The following is a 15,525-nucleotide window of genomic DNA, read 5'->3' on the forward strand; positions in this document are numbered from 1 at the left end:
AACTCAATTTCACCGAAATGCATACAATGTAAAAAAACCTCGACGCTATATGGCTTTAATACAACATTAAATCTGAACGACATAAAAAACGACTTTGCTATTTCAAATCTTGCTTAATATTTTTTTCTAGAACACTTTATGTAATACCGATTTATTAAGATTTTTATTGACATTATTTTGTTCATTACATGATTTTCGTTAAAATGTATATTTTAGGAGATATTTGCAAAAAAACGAAGAAAGCGCCAAAAATATATGAATCTTTAGTGGTCTGTAACTTGAGAAGTATTAGTTTTTTAAAAAAACTATAAAAGACATTTTATTCTTATAATTAGTTCTTCTATCTATTTCCGATTTCGACGTTATTTTGAAAAAATGTAATTACGCAATTGAGAATGGGGCGTCATCCCCCCGGGGGTGATGGCGCAACCCGAATTGTTTTCACTTTTGAAATTAAGGGTAAGATGAACCTAATTCCAAAATTTATTCAATTCGGAGCACAGTAAAAAAATTCAGAGGTTATACCCTTTTTTCCTCTCCGTTTACTGCACTATTATAAATTACACATTAAACAATTTATAATTGTAAATCATAACAAATATTTTGTTGTTTCGACAGAAAACGGGTCCGAGATTAACATTAAACGTAGAGATATATGTTGAAGAACTTTCACAAGTATTTACATTTCCTGAAGATTTTGATGTGGGAATTAGATTAGCACTGAAACTCACTGGCAGTGTTCATAAGCAACACCATACCAATAATTTTTGACACCCCAGGTATTATTTTTCTCTTTATGTGTAAAGACTTACACTAGATATGTTATTAGCTACGATAACTTTAGTCCTTTTCAGACTTCCATACAAAAGTTTCAGACTTCGTCGTCCAAAAGCTTACTAAACTACTTCAATGTATCACAAGTTCGCCTTACAGTGGGCTGCCCTGCTGGTTATCAGCTCGATACTAATATTTGCTGTAAGTTTAGTATATTTAAAAAAAATTAAACGTTCACCACTTTATTATGATAGTAACACTTAATAAATGAATAGCTCCTTGTCCAATGGGATATTTTTCGCCGGATACTTCTGAAAACTGCTATAGATGCCCCCATGGAAGTTTTCAACCTGATATCGGAAGCAAAGTTTGTATTATCTGTGAACATCCTTTTCAACCAGGATGCTACGACATGGTAGTATACAAAATGTTTATATATATATATATATATATATATATATATATATATATTTGTACCGCGACTATATTTCGTCTAATAAATATATTTTTTTAATGGGCTTGCCAACTTCGAACATTTAGCCACCTACTACATTACATTATATTCTATGCAATTTCTTTATATTTATTCACTATATACATTACATATACAACAAAATACACTTATATACTAATTTAACAATACTTCACAAAATTACATAGCACACTATAACACTTTAAGTTTTGTAACAAAGTATATAAATTAAAAGGTTTCTTGAAATAATTTATATTATATACAGTAGAATCCGCTTAGCAGGACGCCGGATATATTGACCGACCGCTTATATTGACCTAATCGTACTATGAAGTTTGGTTTATAAAATTCCTTAAAACACAGTCGGATATATTGACTTTGCTTACATCGATATGTCGCTTATGATAACCCAATTTTTAGAAAAATATTGTCATATTGTCACATGATTTTACATGCTGTAGCCGAGTCTACGAAAGTAATTGCTATGTCTTTTGTGCACAATAGCATCAGGGGCTGTTTTTACAATAAAATAAAGTAAAGAATCAGGCAAAAATTACATTAAAAAACATATTTGTATGTATATGGGTAGGGTAGAGTTAAAGGTCCACCACATATATCTCCAAGATTCTTACGACTTCACTAACAGAAGATAATCAGCAATGTTTGAAAATCCATAACAAAAGTATTTTCTTTCGTTGTTAGTTTTTTTGGTTGTGAGCACTGAACTTTGGTTATGAGACCTTAATATAATATTTATGTATACGTTATTTAATTGTTTTATAAGATGTATTAGGTTTATAAGTGGGTGGGGTAAAAAAACCAACTGAACCTGGCAAAGGTATAAACAATAAAAAATAGTAAATAAAAAAGTAGCCTAAGTTAGAAAAACCAATTTTACAAAAGATAAATTAATTAAATTGTTATTCCAACTCTGCTGTTGAATATTTCTGACAAAATACCAGATCATTGTAATATACAGTGTTAAATTTATAAAATTATACCCATAAAATTTATATTTTGCATTGAATGAATAATGTAGCTATTATTTCGTAAAATTCCTTTAAAATTGAATATAAGACATTGGATCTTGGATCTGTTTGTCCTCTTATTGTTCCATTTCACCCCGCCTATGGGATAAAACAGGGTCAGGTGACAAATTTTAGAAAAATAATAAAAAAAACATATTTCCATAATTAGGAATTACGTAAAAATTTTCCTGAACATAGTTCGTAGTCCATTTGCTTTTGACCAGTGACTCCCAACCTTTTTTGGGCCCGCCAAACCTTGAAGTTTCTAAAAACTCCATACATTTTTTTTGTTCCTGAAAAAAATGTGAATGATAACTTTCAAGATAAAAGCACTATTAAATTGTTATTAGACATCATAAGTAAAATTTCGGAATAAGCCAAAAAACGTAAATTTCAAACTAATTTTACTTACTGGAGCTTTAAACTCTAGACTCCACGTTGTGTTATTTTAAGTCTATTTATTTTTTATCAATAAATTATAGCAAATTTTTGTACATAAGGTTACATTTGGGTATTTATTTGGTTTCAGTTTCTTAATAAAACCAATTTTTAACGAGTCTACTTAGCTAGTTTTCTTTTCTCAGAATGAAATTATATCTAATTTTTATATATCTTCTTTGTTGAATCATATTTTTTATTTTAAAACCGGAACGGAAATTTGTAGTTGCCAACTGAGTAATTGCGCATTTTTATTAGAAATTTGTAGTTATCAGATTAGGAAATAAATAAGTGCGCATTTTGGCAACTTTGTTTTATTTAAGGATACAATAAAAATCAGTTTGTTTAAAATTAATTTCATCATTAGCTATAGTTACTGACAGTGAGTAATAAACTTACGTCACATTTCTTATGCATGAAACTGACCCTTATGACAAGCAGTCAGAAACTTCGTTTACCTAATTTTTTGGTAATTTTCGTGGATTTGAAAATGAAAGTTTAAAATAATTAGTAAAGTGCTATTTGGATCCTTAGAATTATCGCATTCCGCTATATTTCATTTATCATTCTCAGATTATAATGGGTAGTTATAATTTTCTTATAAAGTAATGAGGAAAATTCAAATTCAAGCTAATCTTTTCAAAAAGTCAGGTCAACCCGAGGGAAAAAACATAACTCCCGCACCAGGGAAGCAAGATTGAAAACTAGGACAGTCCCGGCCAAACCGGGACACCTTAGTTAATTCTAAGAATCATTTTTTTATATAAATGTTTTACCAATACTATACTACATTACATTCAAATAAAAAAAAAGAAATTATCCCCTGAATTTAGAAATTGCTCCCCGGTGCGTTCCACGTTGGGAATCACTGGTTTATCTTATATATAAAAATGGAGCTCTCTTTCAAATGTCTCAGTAAAACTCGAAAATGGCTAAACCGATTTGGCCAGTCTTAGTCTTGAAAAATTCGTGCTAATCCAGAGATGGTCGGAAAGGTGAGATATTATTTCAAAATCGCGTAGAAACTTTACATTTTTTATTTGAAAATTTTTGTAGAAGCGTCATTTAAATAAAACAATGGACGGTGGCTAATACGTGAAATGTCAAACGTTTTTGACAGATGATGTTCAATTACGTTTAGTAGGATGTTTTACGTAAATATTATTTAATTATGATTAAATTGTAGTAAGTAGTTTTGTTTGTAGTTTTATTTATATACAAAAACGTTAGTAAACGGGCCTCAAGTGTTACTAGAGACTCAAAATATCAACTTTTTTGAAATGTTAATATGAAAATGCACTTTTTGGCATATTTTTCTCAAACACGGCGCTCTTAAAGATCTCATTTGTATAATTATATACTCATTGGTATTTATAAAACATTTTCTAGGTTATGTTATTTTTTACAACTTGTCAGCATTCTCTGCTAAATATAATTATTTTTATAGATTGCAGAATGAAAATAAAATAAAAAAAATGTTATTTTTCATTCATATTATTTAAATTCAGAACCAAAATTTGATATTGATCAAAGGGACATTTTGTCGAATAACATTTTCCCAGTTATAATTTCCCAGAATTTATCGAAGAATAGATAGAAATATATGAAAGTCCGGGGTTAAAAAAGTCCATCACCAATGTGTCAAAAACTACTAAAGTTAAGCATTGTTTAACAACAATACTTGAAAGTAGATGGAAAAAAATGTATAATCAGCTATAACTTTGATTCTTATGACTTTGCTATCGGGAGATAAACGGTAATCTTTGAAAATCCATAATAAAAGTATTTTCTTCTGTTGGGAGTTTTTTAGCATTAGTTTAAATTGTAATTGTTTTGTAAAATACCTTTAAAATTAAAATAAGACATTAAACCTGTTTGCCACCTGGCCGTTACAAGTTACTCCGCCTATAGGGTAAAAAAGTTTAGATAATAAATTTTTTAAAGACAGCAAAAAAGCACCTTTCTACAATGATGAAGTAGCTGACAGTTTTACTGAACATAGTCAGATAATTGTTCGTTTGAAATGTGTTATTTGTTGTGATATAATTGGTTTGATTTATATAATATCATTAATATTTGCTAAAAGTCAAATTGGACCTTTGTGCCTCGCCCTGCTTTACATATATATTTTTTATTAAATTTACTCTAATTCATCGAATGTTACTTGAAACTTTTCAAAAAGCAGGATAAATAAGAAATACTTAATTCATTTTTTATCTCTCCTCGCAGAGATTTGAATTTTTTTATAAGCTCAGTAATATTATTTACAATTACACACAATATCCAGAATCTAAAAAGAATCTGAAAAATTTGAAACGTAATCAATAAGTCGAAAGACCAAGAAAGACTTGGATTGGATTATACCATGTTTTCTATAGAAAGTGTATAAAACTTCCAGTTTAATTGTGTTGACAAAATATAGACAAACTAATGGAATTTATTGTTTTTATAATACCGCACTGTATATAGCATTGAAACAACACATCCTTATACACTAAAAGTATTAATATTTTTGATTCTCTAGAAATTGTTTATAATATACCTTACTTAGCAAAACAACATTTGCCGGGTCAGCTAGTACAGTATAATTACTTGAAGTCAAAATTGGACCTTTGTACTCCGCCTTACCCTATGTTAATTTTATATTATATTAAATTTTAATATGAGTCATTTTTATCTTTATTTAAAATGTATGTTTACACTTTTCTACCAAATTACTGAAATACGTAACATATTTAATAGATTTTCTTCATACCGCTTAGTGTGACGAGTTTTCTGCGTCCCTTCGATGTCATACTACGCGGATTAAACTGCAATTTATAAAACAATATTCTTCTTTGCTTTTCATATATTTTACATTTCATTGCAATATGTTCGCACGCTCCCGCTGAACCACCGCATACAAATAAGTCTAAATCCAAAAGTTACATATGAGATGGGAAGTGATTTAATCTCAATCTTGTTATTGTTACGAACACACATCTATTATTCCGCCAAAATATTTTTTATCCACTACAGGGTTAATTCTTCTGTAATATTTTCCACGCGACTGAGATGAAACATTCCAATCAATTCGCCATTCTATATTTATGATTTACCTAATATAATCTTTGTACATGGCTACCTTTAACTCTGCAGTCCCCTTCGCTAATTTATCTGCTCATTCATTCCCTAAATTCCCAGAGTGTGCCTTGACCTTGACTTCTAATAGATTAGCAATATTATTCTATATTTCATAATACTCTACATCAAGAAATTTTGATATATGGAACGAGTTTTGCAGTTTTACAATACAACTTTTATTGTATTAATATTTTGTTATATTAATACAATAATAATTTTGTTATATTAATTCAAGCGTAAACACTGACACAAAACCGGAAAGTTTATAACCTGATTTTATATTTAATTTCTCTTGAAACAACGGACAACCTGCCATATTTTTGGATTTAGCGCCATCCGTAAAAATAAACTTAAATTCACTTAAATTATCATTATCAACCTGAAAAATCCTATCCATATTCAAAGTACTGTCTAGGTGAAGAATATTATAATAAGGATGCTTATGATACTTGGCCATTCCTGTTCTAATCTTTGATGCATATTTATATAATGCAGTAAACGGAGCGTTTTGGGTCTGAATTATTTTACTGTGCTCCGAATTGCATGAAATTTTGGAATAAGGTTCATTTTACCCTCAAGTTTAAAAGTGAAAACAATTCGGGTTCCGCCACCATCCCCCGGGGAGATGACACCCTTTCTCAATTGTGTAATTACATTTTTTCAAAATAACGTCGGAAACTGATAGAAGAACTAATTATAAGCAAAAAAAATGTCTCTTATAGTTTTTCAAAAAAACTAATACTTTTCAAGTTACTGGCCACTGAAGATTCATATATTTTTGGCGTTTTTCTTCGTTCTTTTGCAAATATCTCCTAAAATATACATTCTAACGAAAATCATATAATGAACAAAATAATGTCAATAAAAATCTTAATAAATCGGTGTTGTATAAAGTGTTCTAGGAATAATATTAAGCAAGATTTGAAAGAGCAAAGTCGTTTTTTGTTTTGTGCATTTACATTTTATGCATTTCAGTGAAATTGGGTTTTATAGTGCTCAACATAAGCTTCAAAATTACTGCTCTTACAATTTTTTTGTGTGTAAAATGAGTGAGCTATCATGCAAATAAGAAGCGTATACGATGTTTTTCCCTTTTAAATCATATGGTTTAATGAGCGCCATTTCCATCTAGAATTCACTTTATTATAAATATGTTAATAGATTCTAGAAGATTCACTACTTTAGTAATAACTATTTTCAGAAAACTTACGATTTTATAAAAACTTTTTTTCCGATTTTTTTAAAATTCGTACTTATTGTCATATCTCGAAAAGGATAAAAGATACGTATAAAAGCATAAGTAAGTATATATTATAAAGCATATAGCAGCAAAGGAATCTTTCTGGCTTGTTATTGTTTTTTATTATTTTTCTTTCACAAGAAAATTGACAAAGTTATGATTGTTTAAAGAGCGCGCGGTCGCGCAATCAGAGTCTCTCTCGAGCCCTTTAACCGTTCGCCGTTTCAAAATGAGAGGAGTTACAAAAAAAAATTATGATGAAAAAAGTTGTAGCCCTTTTATTAACCTTTCAAATGGTATATTACAAATTGTAATGGAGTAAAAATTAAAGGAGTTATGTCCCGAAAACTAATCGCATTTTTGTCGAATTGTGTTCATATTTCGAGCAATGTAGAAGTAAGCAGTATTTGGTGCCCAAAACTATTGACTTATATATATATATATATATATATATATATATATATGCTTATATGTATTTATAATAAAAACGTATATTTTGAAATAATGATTTAATTGGTTTAGCGTATATCTCGGGGGGGTCAACCACAATTTTTTTTGTATTTTGTACCCGGGCGAAACCCGAATTATTTTCACTTTTGAACTTGAGGTTAGGATGAACCTAATTCCAAAATTTCATGCAATTAGTAAAAAAAATTCAGAGGTTATACCCTTTTTCCTCTCCGTTTACTGCACTAATAACAGTTAACCAAACTAGGAATTGGTTTTATGTTCCAATACTTGCACTCTAACGTATTTGTAGATCCTCATCACATTATCTATCTTATTTATAATAGTGTATTTTGTACTGAGAGTCTCTTTATTATAAATTTATCACTCAGATATTGCCTTCTGAGTATTAAAGGCAATTCACCACTTCCCGCAAGTACAGCTCCAAGGCATATTCTTAAACTTTTATACTGCGCTTTACCTAGGTTTCCTATTTGTACAATGCGTATTGTTATTAAAAATGTTGCATCCATTAAAATGCGGCTTAATTAAAGCTTTATACAATTTAAGGGCTGTAATGGGGTGAGAAATCCACCATGTTGCATTCAACATCCTTAGTAGATTGAAATTTCTCTCGACTTTTTTAATTACATAATTAATATGTGTCTTAAATGAAAGCTTACCCATATATATGTTACGGTAAATGTGCACTCTTGGTGAATGTGCACATTCACCGGTGAATGTGCACATTCCTCAAAACGCTAGGTGAATGTGGAGTTTTCAAACAATCAATTTAAAAATAAAATAATGGTGTACGTGCGTACTTGGATCGGTCTCATCAACATCTTGCGTATTTGGCGCATGCGCACTAAATAGTTAATCACTTAATAGTTAATAGTAAATAGTTAAATAGTAAAGTGGTAATATAGTGTATAATGAATTATTAATATTAAATAGTAAGTAGTGAATAGTTAATAGTTCAATAGTTATAGGTAAATAGTTAATAGTTTGAGTAAATAGTTAATAGTTAATAGTGAATAGTGATAACTAAATAGTTTAACAGATAATAGTTAAATAGATGAATGGTAAATAGTGAATAGTTAATAGTAAATAGTTAATAGTGATAACTGAATAGTTAAATAGTAAATAGTGATAACAGAATAGTTAAATAGTGAATAGTTAATAGTAAATGGTGAATAGTTATTAGTATATAGTGAATTTAGAATAGTTGGATTGTGGATAGTTAAATAGTGAATAGTGAATAGTTAATAGGTAAATAGTGAATAGTGATTAGTGATAACTGAATAGTTAATAGTTAATAGTAAATAGTGAATAGTGATAACTAAATAGTTAATAGTAAATTGTGAATAGTTAATAGTTAATAGCAAATAGTGAATAGTAAATAGTAGTGATGTGCCAAGTCGAATCAAGTGATTCGAATCATTCGAATCAAGCCTTTAACGACTTGATTCGAATCAGATTTTACTTGATTCGAATCAACTCGCATCAAGCCGTGAAATATTTACTGTGATAAAATATGTATTAACACAAATTTTTCATAAATATAAAATTTTTCATAAATATAAATATAAAAAAATGTTTTAATTTAATTCCATATTATAATAATATAAAAAATAAATATCATAAATATAAAAAATAAATAATGAATTAAATCATGCGAGCCACCCGACTTTAATATGCTTAAATGTATCAGCCACCTCCGATCGTCTTTGTGTGACTTTAACCGCATTCATCGACTAACTATATCATCCGACTTCATATGACTCAAACCGAATCAAGCGGCGATATGAGTTATTCCGACTTCATGACTCAAACCGAATCAAGCGGTGATATGAGGTGTTCCGACTTCATATGAGCCAACTCGAATCAAGCGGCGTTATGAGTTGTTCCGACTTCATGAGCCAAACCGAATCAAGCGGCGTTACGAGTTATTCCGACTTCAATTCTGATTCGAATCATCCCGACTTCAAGCCGTTCGAGCGATATGAGTTCACCGTATGGGCGATACAGTGCGTCGTCGTTCTTGCGTGTTTATTTATTTTACGGAGCGCTGAGAGCGATTTTATTCGTTAAATATCAATACCCAATTTTGATAATAATTAAGTGTTTTAGATTTTAAATGTTATCAGAATAAACCACTCGAAATTATGAAACGAGTTTCGGGAATCTTTCAATATAATTCTCTTTTGAAACAATTACTAAACACCAGAAAGTCAGTAAATAATATGTTAACTTCTGATTATGTAAGTAATGGCAAATTCACATTAATGAAATTAACTTTCAGCTCTCAGTTTAGATGCGATCCTTTACTGATTACATAGTAAAATAAACAATCGACCCATGATTCCAAATATTATTTTATATGCTTTAGTGATGCACAATTGTTTGGTAATCTATTATTGTAAATTAATTTGAAGATATGTTTTAGCCGTCCTCACATATACATCATTTTTAATAATTTTCAGAATATACTTTTTGATAGTGATTTATGTTTACAATTTCTACTTTGTCGGTTATATTGGTTAAACTGACAATTTGATTATAAATTTGGATCACTTTTACTAAATTAATACATCCATGATTTTTTTTTGTCCATATATATACTTGATTCGAGTTGATTCGAATCATGATTCGAATCAGGTTTTTTTCTGATTCGAATCATTCGAATCGGGAATTTTTCGAGTCGGCACATCACTAGTAAATAGTAATAACTGAATAGTTAATAGTAAATAGTGAATAGATAATAGCAAATAGTGAATAGTTATTAGTAAATAGTGAATTAAGAATAGTTAGATAGGTAATAGTTAATAGTTAAATAGTTAATAGTTATTAATTAAATATTTGTCATAGCCAATAGTTATTAGATAAATTGTTAGTTGATAAATAGTTAATAGTTAATAGTAAATAATAAATAATGGATATTAATATGCATATGACTAAAATAAATAATATAAATATAAATATATGAATTAATATTTCACTCGCACGTGCGCACGTACGTGAGCTGAACTCACATTCGCCAAATGAGCCGGTAAATGTGTACATTCGGCGATTTTACTAATTTTAGATTAAATAAAGTTTGATTTTCATAGGATTTACTATATTTTTTATTTTATTAGATTTTGCTCAATTCTCAATGTTAGAGCGAACCCATGCTTTAAAAGTACCGTGTTATGAGGAGATGGTCTGAATTCTTAAACCGTGTTAGAGTGAATCCGTGTTATATAAATACTGTGTTATGCGGGGGTTATCTGTATATATACCCATATATACGTATACATATATACATATATACATACACACATACGTATATATATATATATATATATATATATATATATATACCCATATAAAATTCTTCTGTAACTATGTGTGAATGATTAATCCTCCTAAACTATAATTCGGATTTTCATGAATCTTCCTGAAGTTTGTTCGGGAAATTTTCTAGAATTTCTAGATTCATAAAAATATAGTTAGATTGTAGAGATAAATGGAAAAAAATACAAAAAACCGCTTATCATTGTTTGCCCTTGAAAATATTTAAGGCATGGTTTGACATTAAAACAAATGAAGACTGTCATTTGCCAAACATTTCCAATCACTTATAGGCTAAGACAATATTAAAATATAATATATTTATGATTATTAATAAGAAAAATGTAATGACTACATTATTATTGCCGAAAAGCAGCTGAGATGTGCCAAACATTGAAATAATATAAGATACAATATATATTTGGCAGTCAACAGTAACATATTTAATTTGACAGATTATTATTTTTTAACTATTCCAGTCGTGCTTTGCCTTACCTTACTAAATCACAATACAAAAAAAAATTACTTATTCAAAAAAATATTTAGAAGTTTCATTGGCGTTCATAAATTCATAAAAAAATTCATATATTTGGCATTGGATACGGAATATTTACTCAAGGCAATGGAGCGTTTTGAGCCTGATTTTTTTACTGTGCTCCAATTTGTATGAAATTTTTGAATTAGGTTCATCTTACTCTCAAGTTCAAAAGTGGAAATAATTTAGATCTTTTGCCACTTCTCTAGCGACTGTATTGTATAAAACATAATAATTTTCAACTAATTGGTAAATATCAGTATAAGTTATCAAAAACATTTAGGTTATTAAATTGGAACTTTTGAATTGTAGACATGGGTACAGGACAACGTCTGTCGGGTCATCTAGTATATATATATATATATATATATATATATATATATATATATATATATATATATATATATATATATAATGTATTTTTCAGTATCCCGTACGGGGCAGACTTTATCTACTGATCTTTTTTTCTATTATTGGATTCTTGTTTTTAATGTGTTTCTGCTGTTGTATACGATGCTTCATACGAAAGAAAAAAAAAACTGATAAAAAACAAAAAAAACAAAAAAAAGAGGAAAAGCAGAACAAACAGGAAAAACAGGAAAAACCGAAAAAACCAAATAGATTCTCTTATTTAACGTTCCATAGCATGGCTGGCGGAAAATCTATAACTCTAGATACTGACTCGGACTCGGAAAGTGGCAAAATGAACATCCGTAAAAGGCACGCCCCTAAATTAGAAACTATACCAGAAGATACATCTTTACCAGATACTGCTACTACCACAAGTAGTCGTATTAGCAGATTTGAAAGATTTCGAAGAAAATGTAGAAGTATGAATTACAATTGATTTAATACGCCTTCATTTATAATATGTAGATAATTTTTTTACACATTTTTGCAGGAAAAAAAGCGCCAGAAGTTCCACCAATTGATTTTTAAAATTAAATTGCAAGCAGCATAGTTTATATATTTTATACATTTTTTTAAATTATATTTATTCATATATATGTATATATATGTATATATTTTTGTAATCAGAATAATACTAATTAGGTACATATATTTTATAATTGTGAAATCTAATGTGTACAGTTGCTTCACGACATTCATAGAGATAAATTTCATTATTATGACTTTCAATAAAAATTATTTCGTTTTTATTTGCGTTTGTTGTATTTAACTCATTTTATTATGCAGCATATTTTGACTTTCCGAAGAAATTTGTGTTTTCAGAAGAAAATCCAATTTTACGTTACCTCGACATTTAAAGTAATTCTGAATGTCTGTCTGATGTTGAGCGTCACTAGCAAAATCGCAGTAATTATTTCAAACGTGTATCGAGTCGTCCAAAGTTTAGTTGGAAGGCGGTTTTGTCATGTTTTTTGGGGTCTTCATTATTAACTTCATTAAGGCAGTGGCGTCGGAACCGTGTGGGCTGTGTGGGCTTGAGCCCATTCATAAATTTTAAAAATATGATATTGTCTCAAATGTCTAAAAAAAGAACAAGCCCGCACTGGCTGTCTAAAAAAAAACAATCCCACCCATCAAAAACTTGCTTGCGACGCCCCTGCCCGTAGGGTAAGTTAAGTAATTTTTACATTTCTTCACGTTTTGAAGGTTTTTGAAAATTTTGGCTGGAGCTTTTTAAACGATACCTCAGAAAAAATGGATGTGTGTGTGTATGCATGTATGGATACAATATTTCGTTCACGTTTTCGGGCGCACGGATCAACCGATTTGAATGGTTCAAAAAACATTCGATTCCTATTGATAGGGAGATGTGCTGATTAATTTTTGGCAAAAGCAGGTCCAGCCGTTTCGGAGATACGGAACAAAGAATGCAGAAAATAGAAATCGAGTTTTTGAGAGATCGGAGCATCGGATTTGAATGATCCAAAAAACATTCAATTCGTAAAGACGGGAAGAAGTGGTAACTAGTTTTTAGTCAAAGGCAGGTCCAGCGGTTTCGGAGATACAGAGCTAAATGTGCAAAAATGGCACATTTTGAGAGATCTAAGCGTCCGATTTGAATGATTCAAAGAACTTTCTGCTTGTTTTAACAAAATTTTTTTTTCAATTTTTTTTTTGTATATCGAAAATAATTCAGATTTTAATTGTAATTCTGACTTAAGTTCTAATATACTTTAAACAAATATTTTCAACTTTGCAATTCAGTTTATATGATTCTTATAAATATTAGACAATGTTACAGTATTTATTTATAATAATCGATTTGAAAACATTTAATATTCCTCGAACATTTCGTTACGGTACGGGAAGTTCCAGCAATTTGCCTTAAGGCACGGTGCCATACACACCACTAGTTTGTAATTATTTTTATTGAAATCAATGAACTTATTCCAGTGATTTCGATTAGTTTTGTTAAAATTATCTGGTATTTGATGGAATTTTTATTATTTATTCAGTTTGTTCACTTTCGAACAAAATGACTATATAGTACTATTTCACAACCACTACCGGATAGTTCATTCGAGGCCACGAACAGAGAAAATTGAAACTTGTAAAATATATGTGATTGGCTTTTAACTTCTACTCTAACTATGTACTTCTAAAAACAAACCAAAAGATCCACCGGTAAGAAGCAGAGACTTCAATTGTTGTTGTTGTTGCAAACCCTTTTTTTCGTTCTGAGCCCAGCGAAAGTTGGTTAGTGGTTATGATGTATGATTTGATCCCTTAGGCTCATGCTGAAATGTTCCAAAGAGGACGAAACGATTTATTTTTTAACTGCCTTCTTCAAAATTAAGAGCTCAGTATGTCCTTACTCTATATGTCATATTGTCCGTAAAATGGTTTTTTGTAATTGGTTGCATTTTTTTCTTATTAAATTTTATCATCATACAGTTTTTTTTTTTGAAAAATATTAGTTGGAAATCGCATTGATTGATTTTTAAATAATACATTAGAAATAAACATTTTAAAATTTCATTGTTACAATTTAAAAATCTATTAAGTCGATTAATTACTTATATCAGCTGGTACATGTTTTTTCACACCTTGATTGCGGGCGTCGACAATCTCTGCCAGTGCCTTGTTTCGATAATGGTCCAAAGGCTTCCGCACTGAACGGGTTAAGGCACTTACATCTAGTTATTTGAATTTTTGCATCCAGATCCATTCGTCACAGCTCTATATTAACCAGTCGACTGTGGCGCACATCGTCGTCCGAATCGATCTCAAGACGAGTGGATTTGTCAATACTCTGTGGTTGTGTGAATTGAAAAATTTAATTACTGCATTTTACTTCTTTATTAAGAAAAATGTATATTCATACGTTTTAAACTGAATATTTGAAAACTTCTCAGAACATTGTATACTTTGTTGGAATTTATCCTTTAAATTATTGCATTGTTTGTGAATCCTTTTTAATCCCAAAACAAAATTTGATGTATCATACATCTTTTGGGTGTTAAGGCACTCCTACGCCTAATTACTGCATTCTGCGGCAATTTGCAGCTACAACCAAGGACTTCTATTGAATATATTGTTATATCATATTTGATTAATTAATTATTTTTGCTGTAATTATTATGAAAAAATACCTTTGTGGAAAACTGGTGTCAGAATAAGTGACTTTTAACCTGCACTTGACAATCTTAGGAGTGCTGCAAAAATCTTTTTCAAGGTTTTTAAGCTTTCATCTCCTAACTAAGAACATAAGATTCGGATTTTCTAACAGAACAAATAAATTTCTCGTATACTTTTTGTGTTTTGTGTAATTACCTTAAACTGAAAAGTTATAAGTAAGGATAGTTTCAGATGAAAAGCAAAAACTAATTTCTAAATAGACAGATTATTGATGCATGGCATCGTGCCTTAAAGCAAATTCCTGAAACTTTCCGTACCAAAAATTAAATTTTTTAAAAAAACTTTAAAGTATTTTGAAAATTTTAAAAACTTTAGATAAGAAATATAGAAACGTGTAAGCGCCGCGTCGCAATCTAACGGATAAACATTGTTACGGAAACCATAGAAATGTAAACAAAATTTATACTTATAATTAAAATCTTTATAAAGTATATGATAATTTGATTTGCATATGTCTAATGATAAACGACGTTTTTTTACTTTTTTCACTGATATCTGAAACCGCTGCACCTGCCTCCCATAC

Source organism: Ctenocephalides felis, unplaced genomic scaffold, assembly GCF_003426905.1.
Source record: "Ctenocephalides felis isolate EL2017-DRISC unplaced genomic scaffold, ASM342690v1 CF-g0.4_SCAFFOLD_01886, whole genome shotgun sequence".
NCBI classification, from domain to species: Eukaryota; Metazoa; Arthropoda; class Insecta; order Siphonaptera; family Pulicidae; genus Ctenocephalides; species Ctenocephalides felis.